Source organism: Camarhynchus parvulus, chromosome 4 (genome assembly GCF_901933205.1).
Source record: "Camarhynchus parvulus chromosome 4, STF_HiC, whole genome shotgun sequence".
In the NCBI taxonomy this organism is placed as follows: Eukaryota; Metazoa; Chordata; class Aves; order Passeriformes; family Thraupidae; genus Camarhynchus; species Camarhynchus parvulus.
The window spans coordinates 45,371,103-45,396,254 of NC_044574.1; positions in this window are offsets into that span (position 1 = coordinate 45,371,103).

A 25,152-nucleotide genomic window follows, 5' to 3' on the forward strand; every position below is an offset into this window, starting at 1 on the left:
CCCAACCTCAGCTCTATTACTCCTTTCCCTTCATTTTAGCAGAGACAGGCATCTTATTTCTAGCACACAGTACTGACAAGTGTGCAGTAGAGTGTAAACTTACAGGAGCAAAATCCTGTGGGGCACTGTGGTACGTTCCTCTGTATGGGAGATAAAGGATCTGTGTTAGCACCACTTGCTGTAGTTCATGGAATCCCATTCTGGTCATGTTTGTAAATTCTGTCTCAGGTTTCCATGAAAAATGTGCAATATCCAGTAGAGCTGCAAACTAGGGACTGGATTTTGACTTTGAAAGCAGAAGTCTAATTTCTTGTCCTGGAATGAAGCTTGTTCTAGCTTTGCTGTGAAAAAAAAATGCTGGTCATTGCACTCCCAAGTGTTCAGGAGAGACCATTCCCGTGTGCTTTCCCTAATCATCTATGGTGCCCCCAAGGGAATTTGTTGTCAATGCATTCCCAGTCACAATGTGAGAAGACAGTACAAGGTAACATCTCCTTATTCTAGCAGAACTATAGGTAAACCAAGTCTTTGAGACTTACTTTAAACACAAATCAGGAAGCTTTTTGTAGTCTGTGTTTGTGAATGTCAGTCAGGCCCCCAACACAGGAGTGTCAGCCTTGCAGTGTAGAAATCAAAGTCTCATTGATTCTGTCTTCCTCTTCAGAGGTATGCTGAGAAAATAGTCTTCCCTGTAGGGAAATTTTTATACATTATGCTCCTCCCCATCCCCTGTCCCCCATAAATGAGAAGAAAAACTATGGGGTACCATTAGCATAAAAGGACAACCTAGATTTTTTAATTAGTCATTTGCTCAGTAAGATGGATGTGATCAGCCTGCAGCATGTATCTGAAACTGGCAGAAGAGGTGGCTGAATATCTGGATTTGTTTTGTTTTGAGAAGTGGAAAACTGAACAGCACAGGACAAATGTTGGGCAGCTGGATCAGTCTCCCATGGGGAGTATTTATGACTCCTTTTGGAGATGACTAAATATTTGCTAGAATAAATTCCTGTGTTCTGGTTTTCATTCTTACTGAAACCACAGAGAAGTAATTGGAGCAAAACCAGATTTTCCTACATCCAAAAGGCTACAGCAAAAAATAGGGTGATCTGCCTTGCTAACATTTTACTAAACTAAATAAGAAAAGATGTTGGGCAGCCAGTCATTAATTGGATCTTATCTATAGAGGAAATTCACATATATAGTGATGTCAGCTGTGCTTCTCCATCAAAATTTGTATTGGTTACACATGTACTGATTGAAGTTTAGTCAGCTGGAGGCCATCAGCATTGAGTTTCTCAAAAAAGTTCCACAGCAACTTTGGCGAAAACATTTGTGTTAATAACTTCTGAGTAGCGTAATCTACCTGACTGGGATGCACCTTATGCAAAGGAGTAGTACAAAAGACAAGGATCTGTGTTTTTTCTCAGTCTCTCATAGACAATAGAGGGTAACTGTGCTGGTGTTTTCTTCCAGAACAGTTACAGGTATTTGATATCTTATGTTAACTTTTGGCTATTCCAGTTTATGCCTATTTGCAGTTGGAATGTTTAATTTTCCACTCTGTAAGGCAGCTCAATTTTAGAGTGACTTTCTTCTGGCCATCTGCTATCTGCTATTTCCTGATGGTCATTTGCTCCTTTGCTTTTCCACTGATTGCTACTTTGTGCCTGTGTCAAAGCATGTTGTACTTTTAAACTGTGGTTAAACTTGTCACTATTAGCAGCTCCCCATTCCCAGCTTCACAGAAACACTGGGAAATCTGTAAGAAATATCCAGTGTGTGAACAGAAAAGTAGCTGTGATTGTCTCTACCTCTTCCTTTGTGTTATATAGTTTGAAGCTGTTTTTTCAGCTTAGCTGTTCCAGCTTAGCTGGCTCCTACTTAGCCAGAGCAGAAGCTTAGCTCTTGACTTACATCTTGACTGGAAGGTAGATTTAGAAGTTATTCTTAGTTGTTTATTAGATTATGATTTAATTTTCTACAGGTCTTCTGATGTGCTTGAAGTTTTGTTTGAAATTTTTCTTCCGCTAAGTTTTTCTGTGTGCTATGAGAATGAGAGACAGAGAATATCATCATCATTGCGCAAGTAGGGATTTGTGGTAAAACAGCAGCCTGCACTGTATCTCTGTTTAGCAGAAGTGATAATGGCATCATTAAGATGTTTTACAAGGCCTGTCCTGTGTCCTTTCTTTTGAATATAGTAGAGAAGGCATTGTGAAGTTTGCTTTTGGTTTTGGATTTTCTTGCTTGATTAGGCTTAGCCTAATAACCTCTTTCCCTGCCTCCTTCCTCCAGTGCCTGGCTGGAAGAAATGATCCTTCAGCAGGAGCAGTTTTTATTGTTCAGATTTGATAGCTCCTGTTCATCAGTCAGTCATGAAAAGGTTTAGCTGGGGCAGCAGAATTTATGCAATTTAAGGATGCTCAGCACTGCCCTATTTATCATGGCTGTGTGTTTGCATTGTGCCGCTCTCATGACAGTGCCAAACCACCTAGATCTTGAACAATTTGCTTTTATTTCTGTAGCTTAAAACACAAGTGGAAAACTTAATAATTCTTTGATAAAACTTGAAAACTTCTGATAATTGTTTATGAGTGCAAAAGTCTTACTCCTGTCACCAACTGCAAGTGACTCACCAGGATATTTAGCAGCTTCACAAGCATGCAAGTAAGGATGTTGCAGCAAAGGGGAAAGACCAAAACCAGAAATATAGTGTGTGGCTCTTCATCATGGCTAGAGGGGGGCAAAGGGTGAGGAAAATCAGAGCCAAAGAAATGATTAGAGACAAGTTTTATTCTGGAATATGATGCTGAGATGCAACTTTGCTGAACTATTTTTAGAATAAAGTAAAACTCAATATGTCTAGAGATGAGTTATGAGAAACAAAAAGTAAATGGAAATGAAGACTATTATGAATTTCAGATAATACTCACAAATTATTTTGTATGAGAGAAGTTTTTTCTTCCTCATTGAAAGATTTCTTCAGCCATTGAGAGTTTGATCTTCTGATCCTCCTGAAAGGCTAAATATATGTGTTTTCCATTGTCTTCAGCAAAGCTTATCTTTCTGTTCTTTAGCTGCTACACATAGGACATGACTGAAGGTGCTAAATTGCTGGCATGGTGAGGTGCCCATGCCAAAATGTAATTTATAGGGCACAGTGTTTCTGGGAAAAGTAATTCTTATTCATTTGCTTTCCTGGTCAGGTAGGACTTTGAGATGAAAATACATTGTACGAAGTGTAATACTAAGCAATTTTTTGGAAGAAACAAAGTGGATTGATTCAAGTGGTTCTTCTACCTGACAGCAGTATATCTGGAGAGGAGGTAAAGGCAAAGTGAAATGGACCATGGTGTAATTAACATTTTCTTAGGTTATTGTGATTAGTCTTCCTTCCTGCTATTATTTTCCTCTTTACATTCTTTGTGACAGTTCTTGACACAAATTAATGGGCAACCTTCACCCTTTTTTTTCCCCCTAGCTGCTGTACATTCTCTATTTTCTCTAGTGGGAGACAATTTATTTGCAATTGTAAATCCATGCACCTCTTCTTCTTTCTCCAACCTCTCAAGTGCCTATCTAATGTCATAGGTGAGATGAACTGACTTCTGTGTGGGCACTGAATACATATTTGCCCATATTCTTGTCTTCTTTTAAATTGCTTTAATAACTTTTTTAAAAGTTACATTTAATGACAGAATTATATATTGTATCTTGTAGGTTCAGAACCTACAGCCTTGAAATTAATGGGTAGCTGCTGTAGCCACCTGAAATTGCAAGGCCACTGACGTGAATTGAAAAGACACCTACTGGCAAAAAAACCCATTTCCTCTGTCTCCTACAGGGCTCTTTCCAGCAATTTGTTTCCTTACAAACATCCAAATTAAGGGGGACTTTATTTGTGACTTTTCTGACTCTTGAAGCTACTTACTCAGTTACATAAATATATTGCATGTAATAAACACACATATTATGTATAATTTACACACAAACTCTTACACAATAAAATGCATATTTTAAGGTCTGGAGCAAATTGAAAAGGCATAAATGGAACTGCAGTAATGCAGTGCTGAGTAAAATAGAAAATAAGATTTTCTGATAGCTTTACCCATGTTATTTATAAAGCATCAGTGACACATCTGTGTTTCACTGTTACCTGAAAAGTGAAGCAGATAGGCTTTTTGACTTGTTTTTTTAATAACAGGAGATATCATCTTACCATTGTGGTATCAAGAGAATATTCTGTATTTTTTTTCCTTAACTAAAATAAATTTTTTATGGATTGATCTTTATATAAAGCATTACAGGAAATCCACAAATTTAAAATTCTATGTGAACAGTATTTCTAAAAAACAAAATATCTACTCATCTACTTTAGAAAATGAATTGGAATGTTTGTATGAAACTGTGTTCTGTCAGCATAGAAATATTTGGTTGCTCTTTGTCATAGAAGAAAAAAAAAGGAAAAACAGTACAAATTTACACATGATGTTACTATGTTTTTATGACTTTTGACCAAAAATTATTTTACATTCTAAGTGCAAGAGCAGGATCAGAGTAAAGGGAATTTCATAATTGCTTGTGTAGTGGGCGCATGATAATTTAGAAAAGCTGTGTCTGCCAATGTGTAATAAATGCAGGAGAGAATCTTTGGCAACATAAGAAACTTTTGTAAGGGATAAAATGAAAATATTCTCAGCTATTCTCTCAAATGTGCAGTACCACTTATGTTCTGTTCTACGTTTTGTAATTGGATTTGTGCCCTGCCTTTTTTAGAATCCAGGTTTTTCATCTGAAATAAAAGTGGAAAGGAGATCTGAACTTGGCTTTTCAACATTTTAAACCATTGTTGTGGCCTAAATGGTGACAATGTCTTGTCATATCTTGTGCATTTGCCTGTGTGACTGACTGTCAGTGGAAAAGAAATTACTGTCAAAACTGATGCACGAGGATTATGTTATTCTTATGACATTTTATCACACACCTTCTATCTAAACTTAGAGTTTCTTAAGCCAAAAGTTCTGCTAGTTAGTTGATGTTCAGTGATATAATTCATTTATTTGTTCAAGATCCCATATGAATCACCTATGTAAACTTTTATGGAGCCTATTACTGAAATTGTTGTGTCTTAAGAACTAGTATTTTTTACTGGAAGTTTATTTGTTGCCAAATGTATTTTTTTTCTTCTCCCTGACATTAAGGTTGTTTCTCTGTTATGTGACCTTTCTTCTTCCTTTGGAATTGGAATGAAAGGAAAAGCAACTACTTCCATATCAGTGAAATTCAATTTGTGGCTTCAAGAAGTCAGTCTCTTGCACCTTTTCTGCAAACCACTGTGCTATCCTATTTCTGCTATGACATATTTTTACAAAGGAGTTCCTATTAATTTGATTTTCTATATTCATGTTGAAAGAGATTATTTAAGTGAGAACAAGAGTTCAAGTGACCTAACCTTTCTCAATAATTCAGCAAGTTCCAGATGTATTGTAAGGCAACAGAAAGGAAGGCAATTAATTTTCTGAGGTGAAATGACTTAGGCTAATTTATTTTTTGTGGATGACGTATATCACTAGATGAGTTTTGAAGAGGCAGTAGCAAAGAGGGAGGGACAGACATGAAAGCAAAATGTAGTAACTAAATATAATTGGTAAAGAATGCATCTTATTAATTTGGCTCTAAGAATTAGCATTCAGATTTGGTGACTAATAACTTTTGAACATCATAGAAGATACTTAAATATTTGTCATCATGTTCTTTTAAGATTATTTTTATTAATCTTCAAGTAACAGGCCCCTTCTGATCCTCATTGCTGGTTTTAGAACAAACCCACAACTTTCATGTGGAAATGATAAAAAAGCCAGTAGATAGCCTTGCTGCTGCTTTCCTGATGCCAGATTCAAGGCAGGTGGGTTGACAGTGTGTCATTGTGTTAACAGTGATAGTATTTGATCCTCTGGCATTTTAATTAACCATATTAATCTGGCAACAACAATGTTCTCCTTAAAGAATACCATTCCTTGAGGGTTGGCAACAGGTAGCAGTATCTTGCTAAAAATGCTTTCTAGCTTTACTGGATTTCTTTTAAAATAAAGATGAACATCTTTTCCTGTCTAAGTGAACAGCAGAGGAGGAGCCTGAATTCACAGCCTGAATTTTTCACACATTTGCACACCCCTGTTCACATAAACAAATACAGACAAGGATGTTTTGAAGATAATTTCTGTGTCTTATGGTTGAATAAGATGTTTGACTCCAACAAGTGACAAATGAAAATGAGTTCCGTGGAATTATAAACTTACAAACTAAGCCTCACTGTAGAAAAACACAGGCAACTACCCTTGCTTGATGCAATGGCTCTTACAAGAGAGTAGGTGATTAAAAGACTATAAAAGGAGGTCAGGGAACTGGAAGTGTAAAAATTAAAATGTAAGTGTTCCTTACCTTTCCTGAGGCAGACAGAAAAAAAAATTCTTTTGATTAAATCCCTTACATTCCCTTCAGGCTATTGTCTGAAAAATAATTTGTTCTCATGTAGCAAGCACTGGGGATTGAAGCTATTTTATAAATCTTTTGCTCTTTTAAAACCAGATGGTGGGTGTTGATAAAATGTTTGTTGTCTCCCTAAATCGTTCATATAATCTAATTTTATTGAGTAGAATTTGTAGTGGTAGGAATTATGTGTAGAGGTAGCATTTGTAGGCTGGAGAAACTAATTTCTTGTGTCTGACTTCATGTATTCAGGGTTTTATCTAATGGATTTATTTCCAGATTTATCTGGTGGAGAAAGGCCCCTCCATCTATCCTGCTGTAGAGCACACATTTTCTTTTATGGATGATAAAGATAGGGAAATCTCAGGCTGGCATACAAATTCCAGCATTGCCCTAATGAAATACTGCTGTCTTAGAAAGATGAACTAATGTTCCCTGCTGCAAAGCAGTGTTTTTCCTTAGTGTTCTTCTTCCTTACTGAGTGAGTGTGTGGGGTACCCAAGAAGGAAAAGCAAGGGGCAATTGAAGTCTGAACCTGTGGAAGCAGACAATGACAGCTACTAAAACCAATTTACATTCACTACAAAAAGAGAAAACTGGAGAGAGAGAATCCAAAGAAACGACTAAATGGTAAAAGAAAAATCACTGAATAGCAGATTGGAATAGGTGATTGGAAAGAAAGCATTGAAGATAATTGGAAACTGAACCAAATTGTTTGGGGGATGAGGGAGAGGAGGAAAGACTGAAACACTGCTTTTGTTTGTTATATTAAAGCTTGTATAATGATGAATTTCAACAGGCTTCCATAATGATGGATGCAGTTTTGTCTGTCAACACAGAGCAGCCTTGTTCAGCAGGCCCCTGTCTTTCAGCAGCAGAATTTTATCCATCCTCCATTACCACAGAGTCCAGATGCTTCTCATGTCTCCGGACTTCAAATGAAAGCATTTGACTTGCAGACAGTAGAAATTGTTTCTTTTGTGAAATACTGCAAAACATTCTGCATGGGGGTGGGTTTTTTTATTGTTTGGTTTTTATTTTTTATTTAAACCTAAACTTTTGAGACTTTCCACTTGGGAAAAAAAATCTCCAGTTCTGTATTGATATTTTTATTTTTATTCAGGCCAAAATACATATTGGAATTTCTCATGCTTGTGCATTGGAGGCTGGTTTTTTTTGCATAGTATCCAGCTTGTGGCATCTCTTTACCAGCAGCCCAAACTCATAATGTCAGGACATTGTATTTTGATAATATGGGCATTAAAAAAGGATTTTCTTTATCCAGTTGCAACTCCCTCATCACAACTGCCATTAATCTGCAGCAATCAACTGTGTTTTTCACTGCTGTCACCTCTTGTTTGAAAAGAACAAACTGTTCTTTTTGTAAAGCAAAGTGCAACCTGGCATTGCAGGTTTATATGACTGACAAATTCACATTGATATGCTAATCAATGTATGTTGTCACCTTTGTGCCAAGCTCTTTCCTGTCACAATGGCTCTTTGTCCCACAGGCTTTGTTTTCTTGCAAGATGCTTTGCTAATGCAATTAATCATCTAATCCAGGAAATCGTCTCATGGCATGGAAAACTGACATAATCTTTTCTGCTGTATATACTCTGCATCTTTTGTCTATGGTGGAATCTTAGATATATCCATAACGTATTTTATCATTATAAATTGTTACCAGCCCCAGCTCCAAATCCCAATATATAAATATATATATATAAACATATATATATATGCTTTTCTATCTTTACCATTGGCTTCACTAAGCAATTGGTCCAGTGGAAATCTCTCCTTCAATCCTATGATGTAAAGTCTTGAAAAGCACGTGTTTAGGTAATTCTAAAATCTATACATAGTATTTCCTGGTTGGCACAGAATGTATGATACTAGATTTAGAGATAAAAACCTTCAATTTTTAAAAGAAAGGAAGCTCAGTGAAGTAAATTACTCTCCTGGATTTCTGCTGCAATGAAAATGTTATTCAATAGTAGCCATAGAGGGTTTCACATAGAGTGATGATGCTGCTGTTTTCTTTTTATCCAATAAAAGAGGCCTCAATAGTTCCATATAAGTAGAGATAAGACTCTTGAAAGGTGGGCTTTTGGGTGAAGAGCTGGCCACCAGGTCTTTTCCAGTACAAAGATGGATAAAGCTGAACCCTCTACATGACAGTGGTCAGCTGTAGCTTTCTGTGTCAGAGATATTAAGAACTGAAGAAGTGTATTACGGCCTTTCCCCAGTTTGCCATTCTAATTTTGTTCTGTGGTGTCCTGGGAACTTACTGAGGAGATCAGATTTGGGGTACCATTCTTAATAGTCATGATGAGACCTAGCAAAAGTGGTTTTATTTGTACTTTTGGTAGATCCAAAAGTAAATAATATCCAGCCCCAAAAAGGTATTGCATCTTGTCTCTTAAATTTGTGGCCTGATAATTTCTTTGGAATCTCTCTAATGCTGTCGTTTATAAAACTCAAGAAATAAGCATTCTGTATATTCTCCAAACCCTGTTAAGATGTATTAGATGTGTTTCTCTTGCAGAGGATTTATAATGTTTTTAAACCTTCCCAGTTGTAAACTACACCATAAATCTCATTCCTGTTAAATATTGTTGCCTTTCTCTGCAAATCTTGTCCTTACCTGTATCTTTTTTTTGAATGTTTATAGTTGTATATAGCTGCATCTATATATTAATAGAGCAGTGTAATAGTGCTTTGTTTTTGTTCTTTATACCCTTTCTGGTAGTTAATATGAAGAGATAATATGTGAATTAAAATTAATAGTTAATATGTGAATTTTGGTTGCTACAAGCCAATACTTTCTAAGAGTCAAGCAGCCATTTAAAGCCTACATGGTGGGCCCATAGCCACAGGGAAAAACTCTTTATTCCGTGAAAGTGTTTATTGACTCTTTTGGTAGTGAAGGTTCGCTCTGTACATGCTGTGTTGTTATTTACAGGATTTAAAATTTCTTCCATTAAAATAATATTTTAAAAAGTCTTGCAAAAGGGAATTTGAAGAACTGCAAATATACCTTGAGAAGCCAGAAGCCAAATCAGAAGGATTTTCACTGGATCACCTTTGCCTTCCAAGATCAGAATCCTAACTTCTGGATTCTTGGTATGATTGCTCTTGTGTTAGGGAATTGCAAAGGATGGGTGGCCAGAGAAACAGAGAGAGCATAGGAGTCTGGCTGTAGAAATCTTTGAGGCAGCCATCCCTTGGGAGAATTCATAGATTAGGATAAATGAGACACAGGAATTGCCCTGGTAGAAGAAGGCTGGGGTGCCTGTCAATTAGTTTCTTTTAGAATTATCTATGTATCGGCTAATGAGATAGGAAAGGGCAGGTTTTTTGTATGAGGAGTTGGTCATTTATAACTGAGGCAGTAACATGACTTCACCTGTTTGTATTTTCTTGGATTATGAAGAGAAAATATAGGCATTCGTGTAAGACTGAAAAAAAAGGAAGATCAATAGATTGTCAAAACCTGTAAATATATCACTCCCTAGTACAGGCCACTGTGTTTTTACAATAATTTTTTATAAAAATAAGATGATTTCTTCTATATCCTGTAAGACTTTTCTAGTTGGGATGAATTTTTAAATTAGATTCTCAGTAGGCTTTAGCTGGTGATTTTAGCAGAACCTTTCAGAATTATAGAAAGCACAAAATATAGAAGAAAACTGCTGAATAATCATAGAATGGCTTGGGTTGGAAGGGATCTTAAAGGTCATCTAGTACTAACCTCTCACCATAGGCAGGGACATCTTTTGCTTGACCAGGTTGCTCAAAGCCCCATCCAGCCTGGCCTTGAATACAGGCATGGGTGGGGTATATGTAGCTTTTTTGGGCAACCTTTTTTTTTTGTTCCAGTTCATCACCCTCACATTAAAAGATTTCTTCCTAATATCCAATCTAAACCTACCCTCTTAGTTTGAAGGCATTCCCTCTTATGCTATCACTACATGCTCTTGTTAGAAGTCTCTCTCAAGCTTTCCTGTAAACCCCTTTTAAGTACTTGAAGGCTGCTATAAGGTATCCCTGGAGCCTTCTCCAGGCTGAACAGCCCCAACTCTCAGCCTTTTATTGGTAGTTTAAGGTTTCTGGAGGATGATCATCGTGAGTAAAATGCATAATTCCTCTATAAGGAATATGCATTATGGTAGATGAAAAGCAAGCAACAACTTTAAGTGATAAGTCTCCAAACTGGTAGAACTATGGATTAAAATGGATGAATGTACCGTTTATTTGGCAAAATTAACACAGGAAAAAAAAGAGGCAGAATGCACAGTTAGTCCCTCATTAATTATGACACAGGAAGTCAGAAGCGGTGTTTCCCATCAGGGCTCAGTATTTGGGCCAGTCTTGTTTAATATCTTTGTTGCAAAACTGGATGAGGGGGTTGAGCATACCCCAACCGAGTTTGTAGACAGTTCTAGGTTGGGTAGGAATGTTGATCTGCTGGAGGGTAGCAAGGTCTGTGAAGGAATCTGGACAGGCTGGATCAGTGGGCCAAGGCCAGTTGTATGAGGTTCAACAAAGCCAAGTGCTGAGTCCTGCCCTTGGGTCACAGCACCCCCAGGCAGTGCCACAGGCAGGGACAGAGTGGCTGGGAAGCTGCCCAGTGGAAAAGGACCCGGGGCTGCTCGTGACAGCGGCTGAACATGAGCCAGGGTGTGCCCAGGAGGCCGGAAGGCCAAGGGCATCCTGGCCTGTGTCTGTGGCCAGAAGGATGAGGAGGCCACATTTCAAATTCTGTGTTCAGTTCTGAGCACCTCACTACGAGAAGGACATTGAGATGCTGGAGTGTGTCCAGCAGGCATGCTGCAGGGCAACAGAGCTGGGGAGGGTCTGGAGCACAAGTTCTATGAGGAGCAGCTGAGGGAGCTGGAGGTGTGTTTAGCCTGCAGAAAAGGAGGCTTAGGCAGAGGGAACATTCTTACCACTCTGCAACTGCCTGAAAGAGTTTGTAGATAGGTGGGGGTCATTATCTTCCCCCAAGTAACAAACAGTTTGACAAGAGGACAGGCCTCAACTTGAACAATGGGAGGTTTAGGTTTGATATTAAGAAAAATTTTTTCAAGCATTAGAACAGGTTGCCCAGGGAAGTGGTGGAATCGCCAACTGCTAACTCTGGAGGTATTTGCAAGACGGGTAGATATGGCATTTGGTGACATGGCTTAGTGGTGGCTTAGTGGTACTTGGTAAACAGTTGGACTTAATATTAGAGGTATTTTCCAACTTTATGATTCTATGATAATCAGGCTGATTGATTAATTTCATCTTTTAATCTGCCTTTTAATCTGAAAAACAAAGTCTGTGCCAGAAACACATTGACTGTGTAACTGTTATTCTCTTGGGATAAGAATCTAAGAATTACACTGACAAGAGAAAACTGAAGAGAGACTAAATGACAAGGGGAAAAAATAGCATTTGCTTCAGAAGGGCAGGAGGCTGTTTACATTTATGTCTGTCATACCTAATTCTTAAAGGTCAATACAGTTTCTTTTTCAGAAAACAATCAATTAAGTAATACAGCAATAAGACATCAAACACTGTAAAAAATATAAGCTGTCATTGAAGAAGAATGCTGACATTTTGCAAGAGATGTTGGGGGAGTCAATGGAAAACACTGAAGAGGGGAAATTATGTATTTTCAAACATTAATAAGAGTTAGTGATATTTTCAGGAGAGTGACAGTATTTGCAGTTCAGTAATGGCATTCATTTCAGGCCTTTGGATCTGAATTTTGATTTAGAGCAGCTGAAGTGAGCCCTTTATCAGCCCAGCTAGTCCAGTGGAAGCTATCAAAACTCCGTAAGAAGCTGCTCAGGAGTTCTTGTTTGTGTATGATCCTGGAATTAACAAAGTCATTAGCAGTTATTCAGATAATCTCAAAAGCATCTAAATTTGAGGTACAGGATCTTCTTGGAAGAGAGTACTGCATTTTTGGCAGTTCATGAAATGTTCTCGTTTTGTTAGTCTGTTTTTACACCTTGGGAAAACACACCCTAATAATTCCTTTCAAAATCTCTGATGTGGACATCTGTGGATAAATTGTGCAGCCTGGGAGGGTTCCCCATTGCTCTTACAGTGACTTATGTGTGGCACTTCCTTGCTGAAGGCAGCACTTCCAGCTCCTTCCAGACACCTCTAAGATTGGTGCTAATGAGAGAGAAGGAGAGCTGAGGAAATGCAATGATGCTAGGCTTGAGGAAGAAGCAGCTGATGGATGTATAGAAGCACAAAGGACAGAGCTCACTGTGTAGCTGCTGTCCACTAAAGCAAGCCTCTGGAAAAGTAGCAGAATTAACTTCAAAGAAGGACCTTCCACCACCAAGCTCTTATTAATAATGGTCAAACTTTTATTAAATGTTAGTCAAGCTACTTATTCTCTTTTGTAAAACTGGCAGTATTTTTTTTCTCTAAATATGAGTATTTTGAAAATAGCTGCCTGAGAGCACTGGGAAACATAGAGCAGAAACATCCTGTTTTGTTGTTAATGAAGTTTACCGTGGTGTCTAAATGGCTGTGCTTGGACATGTATAGGCCATTTAGGACAGCAACAGCATTCTGAATGAAGCCACCTTTCACAAAGTCACCCATTGCTTGTCCTTTGATGCTGCTTAAATGCAACACCTCTGGTTCATAGGAAGATTTTTTGAAAAGGGGTAAGACAGTCTGTCTTTTAAATGGTTTACTTTGCCAGCTGAAGTAGAAAAATAAACTTGTAAACAGTGATTCACAGTAATTATCTGAATGGTTTTCCAGCAGAGATTTATGTTAGAAATATGTGAAAGTCAAAGCATGAAAAAAGGTTTAAGAAAATACCTCTAGGTTGTGTTCTTCAGGCATTTATCTAATAATCACTTCCTTTGAATGCTTGTTTTGTGATGTAAATTACTAATGTTTATAAAGCTTTTTGGAAAATATGAATGTAAACAGTGTGCAAGTGCTCACTGTTGTTATTATTACACATGAATCATTGCATTAACAAAAGTAATGACTTGTCTCAGGCATGGAGCCAATCCCTCTCACACTGGGTTTGATAGGATGCATCTTACAATTTCAATGAGGATCAATTTGGCAAGGTTCAGTCCATTTCGCTGCTCCTCATTTCATCTCAATCCATTTCATTTTAGTCACTTTATTTCAGAATTTTTATCACCCCACATTTAATGTTTACTTAAAAAACCACTGCTTTAAACAAGCTTTTCAAGATGTTGCATTCTGGCTGCACTGACATCCCTTGTGTTTGTTCTACCAAAGCTAGCAGAGTGCCTCTCTGACTTTACCAGTCTGTTATGTGTAGTAACTTTTTATGGAGGCTAGATATCACTGTGCTGTGTAAATTCCTTCTTCCTCTGTAATTTTCTTAGCAGACATTATTTTTTCTGTGTAGATATGCTATCAGTCAGCTGTCTCTTAGTCCCAACATTTTTATCATTCATATACAGAAAAGTTTATTTTTAAAAAAGCGTTAATTCAGCCCTTTGTCAAAACCACGCCAAAGGGTTGTGCGCTAGACATGTGCTTCAATAGCATGAAGTGTCTTTTGCCCTCATGGTGTTACCTTACAAAAGTATGAAGAATACTCAGCTGCCTGTTTTACTCAAGTACAACAATATCAGTGAGCACCCAGAGCCTTTTTGTGAAACTTGTGGGACTGAGCAGGAGATTCAGGTGTATGGCACAGAGAGTTGTGAGCTGAGCAAAGAATCTTTGTGTGCACGTGGGAACATTTGCCTTGCTTGTCTGAAGTTACTTACCTGACATGTTTGTCATGTAGAGTGTTGAAGTCTGTCCCTTCCTCACAGTTCTTGTACCATTGTTGCCTAGAACAGCCCCATGTTAGAAAACAATGGGGACACTATACAGAAACATCTGCTTGGAAAACTGAGACCCAGGCTGGTGGCAATGGTGATAGAAATTTTATTTTAATTTTTGTTGTACAATTCACTTCTCTCTCCTTAGGCCTCTCTCCCCATCTCTGTGCATGACATGAAAGGCATAAAATTCCAATTATGAGATCCATACGGTATCTGAATCCACTTCTATTTCTATTGTTTGTGAGGCCTAGTTTTTACTTCAGTTTGCTCTGAACAAAGATCATAGAAGAACACTAAACCCCCTTAACTTCTGGACCATAAAAAGCCTGACACTGAATATGTAGGGCTTTGCATTTTCTTAAATGAAAATGTCAGGAAATTAAAGTAAAACCTCTTTTAAATGTGAATTTTTTAAAGTTATAATAATTTCTTATAGACTAAAAAAAAATTGCATTTAAAGAATTTTTACAATTTTTTAGAATACAGAATCTTTCAACATTTTTGGGAAGAAGTATCTTTTCAGGAATAGCACTTCTCCATGTATGTGCCCCTTCAAGATAACAGGACCTTAGTCTTTTAGCAGTCATTGATTGCTTGGGCAGTGGTTTGCTCCCTTTCATGTTCAAGATAAAAAATTTCAGAAGATTAAAAAAGAAAAGAGCTTGTGTCTTGCATTTGAAGTCACACATTACAGACCAAACACAGGATATCACAGGATCAAATGGGAGCTGCATTTCTGTCTCCACAGATACATAATTAGGGAGGAATAGAGGGCAGTGCAGAAAAGCAATGATTTAAACTACTGGACAGAAAAAAAAATATTTAATATTTGGTAACCAGTGCAAATGAAGTCATGCTGAACTACCAACTATGGCAACCATACATAGCTGTATAAATTATTAATAAAGTTTACTGGTTTGACGATAGGAGTTAAAGAATAATTTATGAAGCTCTTTTTCTTCAAGGGGATGAACTGATGGTAGCTGTTCACCTTGTTTCTGCCATGCTATGGTTATAAGTTATCAAATACATTGTTAGAATTGACCCTTAATTCAGCACCAAAGATGATCACTTCTGTTTAGTTTGTTGGGTGGGGATCTCTGCAAACAGCTTACTCAACTACTTGCAGAAATTCTTGTAAGACTCGAAACACAGCTAACAACAAATATCGAGGCAGGATTTGGAAACTTGGAATGAAAGTGGAACTGACAATAAGATACCTCTTTATAATTTAAGAAATAAACAGAATTTAAATTGATTTCCATCCCTGTCATTGTTGGCCAATGGAAACAACACAGTGGGCTAAAGTGAGAGGCTTTTCACAGCTTTCATTCCTTGAGTTGATTGGCTGAGAAGTTCCCAGTAAATACGAACTTGAAAAAGAGATGGGAACTTGAACCACAGCACAAGACAGCTGTCAGTGCTGCTAAGGAGTTAAAGAATCACAGCTGGAGATAATTCAGAGGTACTACCTTATGTGTTCTGCTTAACCCTTGGCACCAATCCACACTCTACACCACAGCTTTCTGAACAGCTATAAGGATGGATAGAAGATAGTTGTGAGGAATAAGTGAAAAGAAAAATAGCTGCAATCAGTGGTCTTCTGATTCCTGAGTGCCCTAAGCTCTTGAGAGTACACCATTATTATAAGACCTAGTTTCTTTTCCTAGTTTTCTTTTCTGTTCAATACCATTTTTCATGTAGTTCCTTTGGAATAAACTACAGCAGAATAACTGTCTGTAATTTGCATCCAGCTCTTATTCTGGCAAACATCAGGATGAGTTTTACTGCTTTGGCAGCGGAAGCCTTGATACGTCCTTAGCTCTGCTCTGGAGGTAAGAAATGGTAATATCTCCAGTGGAAAAGGGTGAGCAATGTAAGAGCTGTCAGGGAGGTAAATGAGTATCAGCTGAGCAACTGGTGTTCAAGAAGAGGGGCAAGAGTATAAACAATCCACATTAAGCAAGTATGTAAGAATAGAGTGGCCCCAAATTTGTTGACTAGGCAGAGCTGGGAGCCCAGTGTAGTAATGAAAACTTCACCACTTACTTCTCTTTTCTTTGTCTATGCTCAGTATCAAAGCCAAGCTACTAAAAAAAAAAAACCTAAACCAAAAAAACACGATTCCTGATGTGTTCTGTTAAAACAGCTACATCAGCACCATCTCTTTATGCGTCTTGGTTTCCTTCCAAGGGAGAGCATGGAGTATCTATTGTAGCAGTTCCTAGAATAGAGTGTGATGTGCACTGTATTGCCAAGCCTGCTGCAGACAAAAGTCATTCTCTGCATGAACTGAATGCTCACATGCACTAGCTGGTTTTGTCTGATGGGTACACAGTGCTCGCATTTTTGTCTCTTAAAGGGAAAAACTAAGTGAAATTTAAATATAATTTATTAACTGAATCCTTTCTTATTCTACAGATTTTTCTGCAAAAATTGCACCAGAAGTGTCTCCTTTCTGGTGCTGAGACCTTTCTGTTCAGTTTACTTTATAACATCTTGTTATTCTATTTATGATGATTAGTTATGGGTTTTATTCTTAAAAAAATATTGAATGTAGATATTCCCTGAATGGGAACATTTTTATTTTCCATTCAAAGGGTATCTGAATTCAATTTATCTCTTCTCACCTTTTAGGTGCTGTAAAAATTTAATTGGTCTCTTAATTTATATCTGCATCTGTGTCTCAGTTTTATTTACTCATTTTTGAAGGGTCAGAGGCAATAGACGATGAGCTTTTTAAAGTGAGTGTATCTGGTAATTTCTACAATGCTTCAATATTGGATTGACTAGATTTAGAAGTAGTTTCAGTAACAAAAGGTACTGCATTTGTAATGCTCTTTACACTAGTATAGATAAGGTGGTTATTTCTTCTGCTTCTCCAGGTGAGAAGACTAGGAGACTCCTGCTGTCACTAATCCAAAATTACTGCCGGTGTGATTTTAAAGATTTCTTGTGCATTTCCATGACATTATTATAAGGGTCAACAAAAGCAGCTACATGATGCACATATCATTCGCATCAAATGCAAATGTGATTTGTGGTTAAAAATACAAATAGGTCTAGAAAGTTGTTGATAAGAGCAGGGAAGGCATAAAATTAATTCTAAGAGCTGTCAGTAGGGAGTGTGTGGAATTATGTCTCTATAGGAATTTCTGCTTTATAACATCAGAAGAATAACCTTTTCTACTTGATCTACAACCCAGAATATTATCCTAAGAGCTAGTGCATGATAAACAATGTTTCTGATTTCTAATTCTGTAACAGAATTTATGCCTTTCAGTCGGTCTCATTGCCGTTAATCCTGATCATGTACTAGCCAGCTGGCTATGAGTCCTAATCTACACAGTGTGCAATACGGTATCATGCTGGGAGCTGTAGTGAGTTGAGCCTATCTCCAGTTTCCTAAGGGCCTGGATCATGATGCTGCTCTGGACTTCCACTCTTCTGTTGAAACTGGGCCAGTGTCCACTAAAGGACTGAAGAAAAAGCAAAGCTGGAACAGGATGGGCTTGTGGCCCAGAGATAAGAGCACTTGTTTGAATGATCTGTGTCAGACACCTCAGTGTTCATCTCTGTATTTCATTAAATGCTCAATTTAATATGTATCACAGAAGCAAGTGTTGCTTGGGATGGAAGAGGTTGCAATGGAACAGGTTAGGGGCTTAGTATATGTTGAGGTCATGGAAGAGAATGGTCAGCCCTGGATGTATTGAGTAGATATTTTGGTAGTTGGAGAATACATCTTTTGAGGTGTTTGCTCCCTAGACTAGAACGTGACTGAGAAGGAAGGAAAACATGTGATAAGATTTGGTAAAACACCTAGTTACATACATAATTCTATGCAAAACTGAGGACTGGTGTTCTAGAAAGTGATGTGGATGCACAGAAAGCTATGCAAAGTTCATGAAAGATGCACCTTGTTTCTTCTGACACCTTCTTGTTCTTGTGCCTAATCTGTGTTCTCAACAAATTACTGTGCATGATCACTATCTTGAAGACAAAAAGGGTTTTGAAGAATTTGTATATTCCCATTCATAAGTGACACTGCTCACCTTGTATTTGCCATGCTGCCTACATGTGAGAACTTGTTTATTGTTAGAACTGACTTTCTTTCAAATCAAGAAAGTTAGCTTAGTTAGCTGTCTTGTTTTATTCTGTGTAATCCCAACTGCAGACAGTAATTTTGTACCTATCCATTGAGAGGAGTAAGTCTTTACCACCCTTGACAATCCCTCAAAGACTAACAGCAATTTGTAACGTTTCATGCATTTACAGGTATTTAGGTTTGATAACAGATTTTAAACAAACAAACATTTTTTTTTTAAAGAAATGAGTTTATGTTAGAATAGGAAGGAAAAAATGAGTGCTGTTACTCAGTAATCCGTTTTTTTCCCCTGCTTCAGGCCTAGTCTGTAGCAGCACTAGGGATTTTTCTTTCTTTTAAGTAAGCATACAACTGAACCCTTGCAAGTGTCAAGACTGAAACATTTCATACACAGAATAGTTCCTCTAAAGATGTCACTTGCTGAAAAACTCAAAACATATTTACATGGTGGTTCTTGGAGTAAACGTCACCTTCAACAAAGTGAAAAAAAGGTTTTTAACAAAATAATTTTTGGCCTCATCTAGAGTTCAAATAAACTACAATTTCAATTCTATCATCAGTCCATGACACTAATGCTAACTACATATTTGTGCCTTTAAGACTTCAAGAACCAAAACAATCTTTGGATCTAAAACTGACCTGATATAAGGGAGAAAATTGACAGTGGTTGACAGGTGGCCTAGAGAGACTGTGAAAGAATGAAATTTTGGTGTTTTGGTGTTGTGGTAGTTTTTTGAGTCTTCTCCCACACTTTCTGTCTTTAGCACTCCATGGCTGCGTGCATTGCTGTTCTGAGATTTAACGACAAGTGTAGTTAGGATGATATGGTGTTAATTTGTGGGAAGAAAGAACAATTTGAAATTGGACAAAGAAAAGGATAAATTAATTAAGATGCTGACACTTACTGCTGTCTGAAGCAAATGAAATTAAGTAAAAGATGTTTGATGTTTTAGCTGGGAGGAAGTAGTGCTAATAGTCTTTACTTGAGTAATTATGGCAATAGAAAATTCCTGCTGTGATCAGTATTTATTAGATGGTAATATTTCGGTAATACTCCATATTGCTGTTAAAATCTAATTGGTGGTGCTTTTATGAATAAAGCCAAAAGCATGTTTAGTGGGTGGTGTTAACTGATGTTCCCAATGAGCCATTTAGAAGACTTTTTTTCTTTCTAAGTATGCTTCAGCCTTTTGCTATTCTTGTAATGCTTTGGAAAAAAAAGCCTAAATTCTTGCTGGCACTGTTCATTCAGTTTTTTTCTTCCTAATAACCAGTAGGCCAGATGGAAGAGTTGTGATTAACTGATCTGTTCTTTTTCAGAATATCTCAAATGACTGGGTTCTACCCATGAATTCACTCAAGAAAGGAGATGAGCTCCCTCCAAGACAGGACCACATGTTTTTGAAAAATATTCAGTTTCACTCCAATAACTCCAAGTCCATCTGCATTCTCAGGTAACCTACTACAAATATTTGTATCCTTGACTACTCCTATTGGTGGTCTCATTACCTAGGTATACCTTCTCAAAAAAGTCTGTTCCTATCTTCCAGTCAGGATTGCAATTCGTAGTATCCTCTACCAACAGTCATCTGTGACATTAAATACACAACATCCCTCTTAATGTCCCTCATTTTGTCCTTGGTATGTTCCCTGCCTGATCAAACTGTTCCCTCTTTTATTACCATTCTCAAAGCCTATGCACAATTTTTCAAATATTTTAGTGACTTTAGTCCTTTCAGACTGAAGTCTTTGATTCTTCTCTGACTTGTAGCCTGATTTCCATCTGTCCGCTTGCCTCTTCTAATTGTATGGCTCATTTGCATTTGCATTATGTTGTTTCCTGTATGAGAGATGAGAGCTTTCCTCTCATTTATTGTATCATTAATCTCAAGTATTTGATGCAGCCAGGAGTAACACCTGAGAAGTTCTGGGACAATATTTGGATATATCTGTTGTCAAATTCAGTCAAGTGTTTAAGGAGCATGTGGGACCTGTGACCCTGAGGAGCTATAGCAAGCCACAAATGCTGCTGAATTTCACAGCATTGTTCTGTGTCATGACATGCTAGAGATTTTTAGTAAACAGCTTAGACAAAATGCCATATTTTCCAAATCCATCTTCTGCAGAATATCTGAAAATTTCCCCTGTGAGCCCTGCAACTCTTAAAATCAATATGAAAGCTACTATGAAAATAATCTAACTTTGCTAGTGAGAACATAGAATTGTTTAAGTTGGAAAATACCTGTAAGATCATTGAATGTAACCCTTTAACCAGACCTTCCAGTTTCACCACTAAACCATGTCCCTAAGTACCATATCTCCTACAGCCCCTTCAGATTTTTCTTGTCTTTTAAAGCTGTAGCCACTGAAAGAACATACACTTAGAGTTGCAGGACCAGTATTATAAATTCTGCTTGGATTAATGATCCAGTGGATTAAAAAAAAATAAAAAAAAAAAGAAGAAAAAATTTGCTTATTACTTTTAATAACAAGAATGTCAAATTTCTATGAGGACTCTTGACCTACTCTCTTGACAGATCTCCCATGACTGGGCTATTTCTTGACTTAGGTAGCTTACTGTGTTAAGACCATTGTCAATTAACTTAGTTATATTTTGAAATTATGCTTTGAAGTTCAAATCCCTTAGAAGGGGAAAAGAATATTTTTTGACATTGAAGTAGATGCAGAGGTGTGGAAAAAACAACTATTTCTTTCTAATAATTTCACATCACAAGTCAGACCATATATAGGTGTAAAAAATTTAAAAAGCTATATGAATTTAATATATAACATTAGAGATCACTTCATCCATGTCTGTGTTAATCACTGACTGCAAGCTGAGTGTATTATAGAGGGATTAGCAGCTATTTCCCAAACATATTGCTTTTTCTGTAACACTGAGCTCAGCCTTCTTTTCCATCAACAGTGAATAAGCAAAGATAGTATAGTCCCATGTGACAGACTGAAAGCTAAGGGATCTGGAAACATTCACTTCAGTTTGAGAAATTACGCGCTGGGATCCCACTTTTTCTGCAATGTAGGAAAAGTGGCCTGAACCCTACATCACACATCCGAAGAGAATAAGGCCATTTTGTGTAAAGATTAATTAGGCAGCAGGGATTTCCCCATGACCTGAAAATCCCTGCACATCTTCTGCCTCCCAATGGCCAAACAGGCTGGAGTTAGTGTTACTGGGTCAGAATTGGGTCAGAACTAGGAGGTTAGTGCATGGGAATATGGTTTAGGAGTTCCAAGATGTAGGAGCCTTGCTTCAGGGATTAGTGAAAGAATTGGATTGAGGGACTAGTGTGGAGTGTAGGGTTAGAGATGAGGGTTGATACCTAACTGGTCTGCAATCACCATCTCATTCTACTGCCCTGATGACTCAAATCCCCATGATTTTTTTTCATATACTTAGTCATCAGTTTGATGCTCTGAAGGGTCCTGAGAACTTCTGAGCTATCAACAGTGAGTGGAAACTTTTTACGCAAAATTCCCTGTAGATAATTCTGGTTTGTGTGAACATCCACTCTGAAGGTAGAAAGAGGTATTATATGACTATGTACAAATGAGGAAACCAGGTATTGGAAGACAGTGGAATCTGGTATATGGGATCAAAACTGAAAAGAAAATTAGATGATTTATGAGTGGTAGTGGGTTCCCTTCCACTAAACAGGTTGACTGAACCAGTCTGCTGGGAAAGAAGAGAATTCAGATAAAAGGACATCAGGCAGCTGGTGTGTGTCTGATCCAAGAGTGCACGAATCAGATGGTTGATCCTAGGAGAGGAAGGGAAGGACCAGGTATCTATGTACCAGAGATGAGAAAGGAGAAAGAGTAACTGGTAACATTTTTACAATTACAACACAATTTTAAACTACTGCCATGAAATGGGTTCAAAGCCACACAGGTCACCTACTATGGTTCAATTCTGTTCTGTATCAGTTTATTTGTTGGGAGATAAATGTGAAATTGCAATTAATTTGCAATTGATGCCTAAGGCTGTTTGTCAATAGTATATATTCCTTCAACTAAGTTAGCTTTAAGCCTGATTTATGTTTAGTTGATCTAACATTTAGGCTCAGGCAAGATATTCCAAGATCTAGACAGGAATGATACCTTACCTTCCAATAAATTTTCTGTGGTACTGATTTTCAGTGTATTTCAGCATGTGAAAAAATATCAGAAGATATGTCTAATAGTTCTTCTGTAAACTAGAAATAACCATTGTTTTGCATATTTTCATAAATATAATTGTACCTTGCCAATAGAAATTCTATTACTTACTGATAAAAAATATAAAAGATGGAGAGAAGGTAGGGATAAAAAAAATCACTGCTTCGTATTTTATTGAAATTCCTATAAAATTCTAGCTGAATCTGAGTATGAACTAGCTTGAATAGGGCTACAGTAATAACCTAGCCAGAACAGTTAATGTAACAGGCAACAAGTAACATCAGTCTGTCTGGAAATTAGTATTAGAAACAGTTTTATTAAATGTCTCTCTATGTAAGCACTCAGAGAGGGTATTGATAATAGTTTAATGAAATCTGAAGGTAGTACTGAAATGATGAAAGAGGTGCTCACAGTAGCTGAAGCAGATAATAAAATGTTAATTTTAGGAAAATGCACATTTATAATATAAGAAAATAAAAGAGGTGAATGTTGGCAAAAAACAAAAGAGAAGGTAATTTATATAGCTGAGGTGGATCTCATCAATGCCTTACAAAAACTCACATACATGAGTCAGAAGAGACTACGTGAAAAGCAGTTCAACAAAGGAGATCTTGGGTGACAGAAGTGTGGTAGAAAATGTGATGGCTTAAGGTGATGCTGCAAAGACAATCCATTCAAAGCTGACTTGCCATTCAACAGCATCTAAGGTAGGGGACTCTTTGTATGGTACTGATGTGACAACTCAGAACAATATATTATCAGAGAAATAACAAAACATGGGCATTTCAAAGACTCTGGAAACCATCCTGTGCTGCTGCATTCTGTGCTGGTAAATTCAAGAATGCATAAAATAGAAGTAAATTTTGGCAAAAAAAAAAGAAAAAAAAATAAGCTGTCATGACTGTTCCCCATAGCTACTCTAAAACTGATGTACATGTGTTGAAATTGCTTATGGCAGGTTGAAAATAAACAGAGAAAAAAACCAAAAACATACACAGAGCTAAGCTATGTAATTCCTTGCCACAGGCTATTGCAGATATTAAAAGATTTCTGGTGTTCAGAACTGATTGGCTACATTAATAGAAGAAAAAATTATCTCGGATATTAAAAGAAAGATTTCAACTGTGGTCAGGAAATTTTAGAATAAAAAACCTAAAAGCTAGGTGTCAATTCGGGAAATATATTTCTCATTTTCTTTCTACTTTTTCTTAGGAATCCTCTACTGGTGTTACTGAATACAGTATACTGACCCAGACAGACCGTTCATCTGACATTTTGTGGTTGGTTCCATTTTCTTACTAAATCTTCTTAAATCTAAAGCTGTACTTTATCTAAACTCAGCAAGTGATCCTCACCATTGCAAATCTTCCTTTTTACCTCTTAGGGCTCACAGAAGTGGTTACTGAATCCATGTGGTCCATAAAACAATGAGACACCAGTTTTTCCCTAAATGGTCTCATTTAAAAGGAGGACATTTTCTGGAAAGAATGAGATTATAAATAATCAAAAATAGCCTTAATTTAATATGCATTTTTTTGCAACAATTGGGAAAAAATTTATTATTCTAATGTGTCACAGATCCCTTTCTTGCAAGTTTCTGTTTTCCTATGTTCCTGATCTCTTAAACATTGACATAAGTGATGTACTGGACCTAGCTCTGGGAACTGCAGATGAGGTGAAGGTGCAAGTGCTTAACACCTTCTTTGCCTCAGTCTTTAGTGGGAAGATGGCTTGTCCTCAGGACAGCTGTCCTCCTGGGCTGGCAGATGGTGTCAGGGAGCAGAATGGTGCCCCTGTTATCCAGGAGGAGGCAGTCAGAACTGCGGAGTCACTTGGATGTTCATAAATCCATGGGATCAGATGGGAACCATCCCGGGGTGATGAGGGAGCTGGCAGATGAGGAAGCTGCTCCCCATCATTTACCTGCAGTCCTGGCTCACAGGGGAGGTTCCAGAGGACTGGAAGCTGGACAATGTGATGCCCATTCACAAAAAGGGTGGGAAGGAGGATCCTGGTAATCATAGGCCAGTTAGCCTGACCTCAGTACCTGGCAAGGTTATGGAGCAGTTTATGTTCAGTGTCATCACACAGCACTTACAGGCTGCCCAGGGTGTCAGACCCAGCCAGCAGGGATTTAGGAGGTGTAGGTTGTGTTTGACCAGCCTGATCTCCTCGTATGACCAGGTGACCCTCCTGGTGGATGCAGGAAAGGCTGTGGATGTTGTGTACCTGGACTTCAGCAGGGCCTTTGGCACTGTCTCCCAGAGCACACTCCTGGAAAAGCTGCAGCCCCTGGCTTGGACAGGAGCACTCTTTGCTGGGTTCAGAACTGGCTGGATGGTTGGGCCAGAGAGTGGTGGTGAACAACGCTGCATCCAGCTGGGACCAATCACCAGTGGTGTCCCTCAGGGGTCTGTGCTGGGGCCAGCTCTGTTCAAGATCTTTACTGATGATATGGATGAGGGGATTGAGTCTTTCATTAGTAAATTTGGGGCTGACACTAAGCTGGGAGTGTGTGTCAATCTGTTGGACGGTAGGAAG